Source organism: Rutidosis leptorrhynchoides, chromosome 3 (assembly GCF_046630445.1).
Source record: "Rutidosis leptorrhynchoides isolate AG116_Rl617_1_P2 chromosome 3, CSIRO_AGI_Rlap_v1, whole genome shotgun sequence".
Classification (NCBI taxonomy): domain Eukaryota; kingdom Viridiplantae; phylum Streptophyta; class Magnoliopsida; order Asterales; family Asteraceae; genus Rutidosis; species Rutidosis leptorrhynchoides.
This window is the reverse complement of record NC_092335.1, coordinates 126,495,232-126,505,798: the sequence shown is the minus strand read 5'-3', so window position 1 is coordinate 126,505,798 and position 10,567 is coordinate 126,495,232.

The window sequence follows — 10,567 nt, the reverse complement described above, 5'->3', positions numbered from 1 at the left end:
TGTTGGGATTTAGAGTTCATTGGTGTCAACCCCGAGTCATAGGGTACATTAGCGAGTCTAGACTACAACCGACATATAGACTCGAAGTAGGAATTACTTGACTACTTGTGCATTTATACTCGAATGTTTCTACTCATATCTCCTCTTATTTCATCTTAATCTCACGTTGTTTAATTTGATTGACACGTCACCTTGAATATATGAATTAATGTCGAATGCACATATGAATCAGGGTAATATAATTTCCGAAATTATATTACGGTGACTCATATGAACGTTCCGACATTATGACATAAAAAATTTAAGGCGACTCAAGGAAAATTTTCTCTCTATCCTTATTCCATATCATGATTAGTATTATTGAAAATACTAATCAACGGTATTCTTGTGTTTTGAAGGAACAATGCCTCCTCGCCGTGTACCACTCCACGAAACACCCGAACAAGCTCTACAACGAATGATAGGTCACTCCTCCAACAACAACAATAACAACAACCACAACAATAACAATCTAGGAGCCGGTAACTCAAACGAAGGGTGCTCCTACAAAGCCTTCATGGGATGCAAACCTCATACTTTTGATGGGACCGGGGGACCGTTACTCTCACTCGATGGTTCGAACAAACGGAGGCCGTTTTTAGCACAAGCGGTTGTCGGGACCAAGATAAGATCAAATACTCCACTCACACTTTCGCCAGTATCGCCCTCACATGGTGGAACACCTATGTACAATCGGTGGGTACCGATGAAGCTCACGCCCTCTCTTGGGCTGACTTAAGGGAAAAGATGATCGTCGAATATTTCCCTCATGAAGAAACCCGAAGGCTCGAACAAGAGCTAAGAACTTTAAAAGCGGTCGAAAACGATCTCAAGGCCTATAATCAACGATTTTTCGAACTAGCCTTGATGTGCCCAAACCTTGTGAACCCCGAATCCTTAAGGGTTGAACTTTACATGGATGGTTGATAATGCTAAAAACGAACATATATTTCATAGCATTATCCCTCAAGAAAGACAAGCTTTTAGTTGCAATTGTTCTATTTACAAGTGATATTCGTTGAAATAATAAAAGGTGAAGACAAAAGACAGATTCGATGAATTGAAGACGAAAACGACCAAAAAGCTCAAAAGTACAAAGTACAATCAAAATGGTTCAAATTATTGATGAGAAACGTCTCAAAATTACAAGAGTACAAGACGCGAAACGCAAAATACAAGATATTAAATTGTACGCAAGGACGTTTGAAAATCCGAAACCGAGACATGAACCAACTATCAACGCGCGACGCAACGGAGCTAAAATTAAAAGTCAACAGAGTACAAGAATATAATATAATATATATACATAATTATATTTAATTATATTATATAATTAAATAAGCAGCCCACGTTTTTAAAGACTTTTGAGCTCTCCCAGCTGGCCATGCGATCGCATGGCCTGGAAGAACAAAAACCATGCGATCGTATGGCCCTGAAATCCAGGCGACACCCTATAAATTTCGCAGTTTTGGTTGATCTTTTTACCATATATCCATCTCTCTATCTATAAACGTGTGTGTATATATATATATATATATATATATATATATATATATATATATATATATATATATTTTAATTTTAATTTTAATTTTAAATTCTAATAATAAGGGTATGTTAGCGAATGTTGTAAGGGTGTAAGTCGAAATTCTGTTCGTGTAACGCTACGCTATTTTTAATCACTGTAAGTTATGGTTAATGTTATTTTTATATTAATGTCTCGTAGCTAAGTTATTATTATGCTTATTTAATGCCGAAGTAATCGTAATGTTGGACTGAATATTAAAAAAGGGTAATTGGGCTTTGTACCATAATTGGGGTTTGGACAAAAGAACGACACTTGTGGAAATTAGACTATGGGCTATTAATGGGCTTTATATTAACTAAACGATACCTCGTTAATTTAATATATAGACTTATAATTTGACGTATTTATATATAACCACATACGTTTGACTGGGTACGGTGGGCGGGATATCTATAAATACCAATAATTGTTCATATTACCGGACACGGAACTGGATTAATAGTTAATAGACTTGTTGAAACAGGGGTGGATTACATTCAAGGGTAATTGGTGTAATTGTTAACAAAGTAGTAAAACCTTGGACTACACGCAGTCGATAACCTGGTGTATTCATTAAACAAAGTATTAAGACCTTGTTACAATTCGAATCCCCAATTAGTTGGAATATTTGACTTCGGGAATAAGAATAATTTGACGAAGACTTTCGCACTTTATATTTATGACTGATGGACTATTATGGACAAATCCGTATGGACATATCGAATAATCCAGGATAAAGGACAATTAACCCATGGGAATAAACTAAAAACAACACGTCAAACATCATGATTACGAAAGTTTAAATAAGCATAATTCCTTTATTTCATATTTAATTTTCTTTATTTTATATTTAATTGCACTTTTAAATATCGCACTTTTATTTATTGTCATTATATTTAATTGCACTTTTAATTATCGTACTCTTTAATTATCGCAATTTTATTTTATCGCATTTTTTATCGCAATTTCATTATCGTTATTTACTTTACGCTTTAAATTAAGTTGTATTTATTTTAGTATTTTACATTAGGTTTTAACTGCGACTTAAGTTTTAAAATCGACAAACCGGTCATTAAACGATAAAAACCCCCTTTTATAATAATAATACTACTTATATATATTTTTGTATTTTTACAAATATAGTTTTTAAAATTATAGCGTTAAGCTTGTTTAAGAGTTCCCCGTGGACGAACCGGACTTACTAAAAACTACACTACTGTACGATTAGGTACACTGCCTATAAGTGTTGTAGCAAGGTTTAGGTATATCCATTCTATAAATAAATAAATATCTTGTGTAAAATTGTATCGTATTTAATAGTATTTCGTTGTAAAAATAATACTATTTCCTAGTACCCCTCGCACACATCAAGTATTTTTGGCGCCGCTGCCGGGGAACACATAAACGCCAGAAGCGCAACGCTATATATAAAAAAAAAAGATTTTTAGTAAGTTTTAGTTATTTTGTTGTAAAAATATGCGTTTTTAATTTTAAAAATACAAAAATATAAAAAAAAACAAAATTTAAGTATTTTTAAGGGTTTGTTAAATATATAAGTTCTATAAAGTTTCTTTATTTTTATTTTGTAAAAATATAAGTTTTATTTAATTTATATAAATATATTATATAAATATATAAATCAGAAAAACAGAAAAAAAAATAAAAGAAATCAAACGGCCCGGTACTGTAGCAGCCCATTCTCTGGCCCGAAAACCTAGCCCATGCGATCGCATGAGCCCGAAGGCAAATTCTCATGCGATCGCATGAGGATCTCTGACACGCCACAGTTGACTCCAACAGCAATCATTACGGAGTATTATTATTAATTATAATTTATTAAAACCCTAATTAGGTTTTATTTATTTATTATTTAGTTTAGTGTTATTTAATTAATTTGTATTATTTAGTTTTAATTTAGTTTTATTAAATTATAAAATTAATAGTTTTATAAAATAAATAATATAAAAATAATATTTTTATAAAAATTGTACTTTTTACAACTTTAAGTTTATTTTTTTATTTTTTATATTTTGTATCTTTTTATTCGTTTTAGCGTAATATTTGTATTTTTCGCTCGTTTTTAGTTTTAAGATATAGTTTTTGCCATAGTTATTTTTATTTCTAGATTTTTATGCTTTGCCGTAAAATCCCTTAAGTGCTTTTTCTTTAGACTAAGATTTAGGTGCTTTAGAATTTTGCGACGCCGTTTTTATATTTTAGTACCTTTTTAAGTTATTGCCATTTGGGATATAGAATTTCTTGTAAGCTTTAATATTCTTAGACGCAACTTTTAATTCTTAGTTTTTAGTTTCTTTTTAAGTTTCGACGCGCTAATTTCTTATTTTTATTTTTCGACGCCTATTATTTTTCGACCCTTTTATTTTTCGACGTTTTTCGACGCGCTCTTTTTCTTTCTTATTTCTCGACGCTCTAGTTTTTAGGACATAGAATTTTTTTTTCTTCTATTTCTTCTCTAAAATTTCAAAACGAAAAATTATTTTAAGTGGTTAAATTTATAGACATCCATTTTCTGGTTCGTAGTAATAGTTGGATTTGTACGTGGACCGGTTTATTGGAGCCAAACAGTACTCAATTATATTGAGACCAAACGAATCCTGCCCCTCTGCTGCATCTTTTGGCTATTCGAAACGTGGGCAAAATCAGAAAAGTCTATTAATTTGATAACTTATATAATTTTTCTTATTTTTATAACTAATAGGATATTCAGTGAATGCACTGAGCAAAACGTTCACCACCTTTTGTACGTTCACCACCTGTAACCAGATCAAGACATCTAGCAAATATTGTCGCCGTTGATTTTTCTTTAGAATCGTCATCCAGTCGACCAAGTACTCCAACTCAAATTTCCGATAATCCATTTTTTGAACCCGACCTCACAATTGAGAATTCGGAGAATATTCAGGGACAATTCATAGATCCTGAACCACTAATCTTTCCTTCAGAACCACCAATCATTCAAACAGAGATTGTAGAGGAACCAACCATTAAATCAGAATCCTTTAGTGATTCAGATTCAACAAATTCAATTATGGAGAATCTGGAACCTCTAAGTATGAAAGACCGAATGCGAGCTAAACGCACTGGCCAAGGTCATGCAATTACTCAACCTGACATTAATGCGTCAGATTATGAAATCAAGGGACAAATCCTACACATGGTGACTAATCAATGCCAATTTAGTGGTGCGCCGAAGGAAGATCCAAACGAACATCTTCGTACATTTAATAGGATCTGCACACTATTTAAAATTCGAGAAGTTGAGGATGAACAGATCTATCTCATGTTATTTCCCTGGACTCTAAAGGGAGAAGCCAAAGATTGGTTAGAATCGTTACCTGAAGGGGCGATTGATACATGGGATGTTTTAGTTGAAAAATTTCTTAAACAATTCTTTCCAGCATCTAAAGCCGTAAGACTTCAAGGAGAAATTGTTACGTTCACATAAAATCCAAATGAAACTCTATATGAGGCGTGGACCAGATTTGGAAAGTTATTAAGAGGATGTTCGCAACATGGTTTAGACACTTGTCAAATAGTATAAATATTCTACCAAGGATGCGACATCACTACAAGGAAAGACATCGATATAGCAGCTGGTGGTTCCATTATGAAGAAAACAGCAACTGATGCTTACAAAATAATTGATAACACTGCTTCCCACTCACATGAGTGGCACCAAGAAAAAGATATCGTTAGATCATCTAAAGCAGCTAGAGCCGATTCTAGCCATGACTTAGATTCCATTTCTGCAAAAATAGATGTTGTCGAGAGACGAATGGAAAAGATGACTAAAGATATCCACTCAATACGAATTAGTTGTGAGCAGTGTGGAGGATCACATTTAACAAAAGATTGTCTCAGTATTGAACTAACAATGGAACAAAGAGAGAATGTTTCATACATAAACCAAAGGCCTGGAAATAATTATCAGAATAATTATCAACCGCCAAGACCCATCTACAATCAAAACCAAAATTATAACCAAAATATTCCATACAACAACCAACAAGGTCCTTGATAGGACCCTTGACACATGAATATCAATGAATGTGAAGAATAGCCATTAAGATTGAGAGAGAAAGTCAATAAGTCAAGATTGACTTTCCACGGCTCTCTTGAAATCTCTACATAACAGTGGCTAAGCTTAGCTAATCTAGGGAGCCTTGGATCCTTTATATAGCCTCGTATAAAGGATCCTCCATAAGGCTAAGGAAACTCGTATTACTCCTTTCTCGGGTACCTAACAATCTCCCCCCAGGAGTGAGACGGGTTTCCAAAAACTAACTCCCTAGTAAACACACAACATTACAAGGAAAGAATCAACTATTGCTAACTAACTCCCCCCGAATGATGTACGGCCGTTGATGAAGATCTTGAATCTTCACTTTGAATCATCCAATGAATTCGCATCTCTAACATCGTCTTGGTCAATCATTATGCTTCAACATCCCCCTAGATCCTCGAATTGTCACGCTAACAATCTTCTTTCGACTTTGTTTGAGACTTGAACTTCATCGTGATCTTTGCTCTTTCAACGGTCTTTGAGTGTGCACAGCGGAATGCGCATTGAAGAACACATCACAAACTAAATATGTTACCATCAATCTCTCCCTTGACTTAGTTGTGATATGTCTTTAGAATTTGCTTGCATTGAAAAGTCGTTTTGAAACTTTAGAATCTCCCCCCTCAAAGTACATGGGCTCGCATCAAAGTGTCATGACGTAAATACCGTCGGTTTCAATACTGAGACACACCTCTTGAACTTTCATCGTTCTAAAGAGTACTTTCGATACTAGTCATAAGAAAACTCCCCATATGATGTAGAATCTTCTTCGAGTCTCTAGCTCCCCCCCTAAACAAACAATTCTTTCTTTGAAGTCCGAGTCCTATACCGTACATGTATAGAAGTCACACGCACATCAACCATATCTATATCTCTCCCAAAATGATGCTCGCATGAATATCGTATGAAATAAGAGCGTCATTGTATAAAATGGTTGACGTGCTCGGCAATTTCCCAAAATATTATATAGAACGCGTATGAGAAAAGCCGTGTGAATCCGTGCCTCGGAAATTGTGAAAAAATACGCTTTGGAGGGCAAGATTCGGTAAAAGACCATCTCTGAAAATTCTGATAAGCTTCAGGGGTCAAAAATGTCAAAATATGACTAAGATTCGGTAAAGGACTGTGCTTGCAAAATTCTGAAACCTTTCAGGGACCGATTCTATAAACTTTGTACTTAGATTCGGTATTGGGCTTTGAGATTCAGTAGTCCCAATTAACAACCAAAGTTCACATCAACAAGTTTATTGGACCTATTAATTCACATAAGCCCATAATACATTCGGTTGGCCCTTGTTCATGTGGACATTCGGTATGAGATTCAACTTTAAGTGAAAGAAGTCCAATAAGTACAGTCGGTACTGTAGCAATACCGAATACCAACTGCCATCATTCAGATTCATATACCGAAACAACCATGAACCAATACCGAATTAAAATTTACTACCGAATCAGAATCAAGTCCGAAGCATATACCAAATCAGAAGATCATTACTAAGTGCAACCAAATCTGGTACATCCAGTAACATCTATACCGAACCTGATTCATATACGAATAAAATTCATGTACCGAATGTTCTTCAACCTCAACACAAATTTGACAAATTCTTCATTCGAAGGAATTAGACATGAAGCAACTCGTAATAGATTTCTAATCATGCGATTAGAGCTTCTTATGAAGCAACTTTGATCAGCAAAACATCATAAAGAAGAAATCATCATAGAACAGTGACCGTAAGTATGAACTTGCTTGAAAATCAAATCTCATGATTTAATCATTTTCAGGCCTATATATCTTCATGAAAAGTTCATCAAATGTATCATATAATCTTTGTTGATCTTTAATTTAACCTGAAACACAACCTAAATCACGAATTTGATTGAAGAAGATTCGGTTGACTTTTTGATACAAACTTTGACTTCGAATTTTAGAATTCGATGATGTTGTTTCAATCGACGTTATGATCCAAGAAGTTCGAGTGAAGGATTATGAATCATAAACTACACTCAATTTGATCTCATATGATCTGAGTTATGCCGGAGATCAAATCGGTGACGTATTCGATTTATGAAGAACACGATCCAAAAACTTTTGAATCTAATTCTATTAATCTGTTGTGATGATGCACGAGTTTTAGGAATCATATAAGGATCTCAAATATATTCTCAATTTGTTGAATGAATCATCATTGAAGGATTTGTGAAATTGAGCAAGATGATGATTACGAGTACTCTGTACTGTAGCTGTGTAGATGAGATGAAATATGAAATATGAATTTTTGATTTATGAATCTGAAATGATAAATGATATAATCAGAATGATGTTTGTGTTTGTGTAATGTTTAGTTGATATGATTTGGATATGTGTTGTGAGATTCGGTAAAATGAGATTCGGTAACATATGAATCTCATTTGAATGTGTTTGTGTTTAGGTTCGGTATCGAAATTTTTTTTCAAAAATTATTCTAAAAAAATTTGAAGATCTTCATATCTTCATGATGAAGATGATGAAGGTTTGAAGGTTTGAAGGTTTTGTGATGAAGGTATGAAGATGCATGTGTTTTGGTGTTTGAAGGTTTGAATGTGGAGGGAAAACATTCATGAATATTCAAAGGATCTTCATTCGGTTCATTGAATGATAGGCTCTGATACCAATTGATAGGACCCTTGACACATGAATATCAATGAATGTGAAGAATAGCCATTAAGATTGAGAGAGAAAGTCAATCAGTCAAGATTGACTTTCCACGGCTCTCTTGAAATCTCTACATAACAGTGGCTAAGCTTAGCTAATCTAGGGAGCCTTGGATCCTTTATATAGCCTCATATAAAGGATCCTCCATAAGGCTAGGGAAACTCGTATTACTCCTTTCTCGGGTACCTAACAGTCCTAGTAATCAACAAGTATCTAACAATACTTACAATCAGCAAAGACCTATTTTTCAAAATAAACTACCACAAACTGATGATAAAAAGCCAAATTTAGAAGATATGATGTCGAAGCTAGTTGAATCTCAAACACAGTTTTTCACATCTCAAAAACAAACCAATGAATAAAATGCTCAAGCATATAGAAATCAACAAGCTTCTATTCAAAATTTGGAACAAGAAGTGAGCAACCTAGCAAGGTTGATAGGTGAAAGAAAACCGGGAAGTCTACCTAGTGATACAAATGCTAACCCCGGAATGAAACAGTTAAAGCCATTACCACAAGAAGTGGTATTACACTTAAACCACCTGAAATACCTGTAATTTCTGATGATGCTATTCCTACTCCACAAGAACCACAAGCTGATCAAGATAAGGAAAAAGAACCGGTAGTTGAAAAGGTTAATGAAGATAATACAGTTAAGGCTAAACATTATGTAAAACCATATCAACCACCACTTCCTTACCCGAGTAAAATGAGAAAAGAGAGACTTGAAGCCGGACAATTCAAATTCTTGGATATGTTTAAACAGATAAATGTAAATCTTCCTTTCATTGATGTGATTTCAGGAATGCCTAGATATGCTAAATTTTTGAAAGATCTAATCACAAATAGAAAGAAAATGGAAGAACTCTCGGCTGTTACTATGAATGCTAATTGTTCTGCAGTACTGTTGAATAAGATACCAGAAAAATTATCAGATCCGGGAAGTTTCACGATTCCATATTTTCTGGAAAGTCTTAGTTCAATAGAAGCATTGGCAGACTTAGGTGCTAGTATAAATTTAATGCCGTATTCATTATACACTAAACTAGACCTTGGAGAATTGAAACCAACAAGAATAAGTATACAACTAGCCGATCGATCAGTAAAATATCCTAGAGGTATAATGGAGAACATGCTAGTTAAAGTTGGTACTTTAGTATTTCCAGTAGATTTTGTTATTTTGGATATGGAAGAAGATTCTCGAGTACCTCTCATATTAGGAAGACCATTCTTAAACACGGCTAAAGCAATAATAGACGTGTTCGGTAAGAAATTGACCCTAAGTATAGAGGACGAGAGTGTTACCTTTTCAGTTGATAGAGCAATGCAACAACCGCAATCTGCAGATGATACATGTTATTATATTCAAACTATAGATTCACATGTAGAATTGCTAGAAGAATTTCCAGAATTACAAAGAACAGGAGAATGTTCTTTAGGAGAAGGAACTGAACCAATTGATGAAACTGAAATGTTAGCTACACTTATGGCTAATGGATATGAACCAATAACAGAAGAAATTCAAATGCTAAAAGAAGAGGACAAATATCGATATAAATAATCGATAGAAGAACCACCGACATTAGAGTTAAAGCCACTTCCAAACTATTTGGAATATGCTTATTTACATGGTGAATCTGAATTACCTGTAATAATATCGTCTTCTCTTACTGAAAATGAAAAATCTAAACTCATTTCTGTGCTAAAAGCTCATAAACTAGCCATTGCATGGAAAATTCATGATATTAAAGGAATAAGTCCTTCGTATTGCACACATAAAATCCTTATGGAAGAAGGTCATAAAACATATGTGCAACGCCAAAGAAGACTAAATCCTAATATGCAAGATGTTGTTAAGAAAGAAATTATTAAACTGCTAGATGCAGGTTTAATTTATCCAATTTATGATAGTCCATGGGTAAGCCCAGTTCAATGCGTACCTAAGAAGGGTGGCATGACTGTCATCACAAATGAGAAAAATGAGCTTATTCCTACTAGGACGGTAACAGGATGGCGTGTTTGTATTGATTATAGAAAATTAAATGACGCCACCAGAAAAGATCACTTTCCCTTACCTTTCATTGATCAAATGTTGGAAAGATTAGCCGGAAATAGTTACTATTGTTTTCTTGATGGTTTTTCTGGATATTTTCAAATTCCAATAGCACCCGAGGATCAAGAG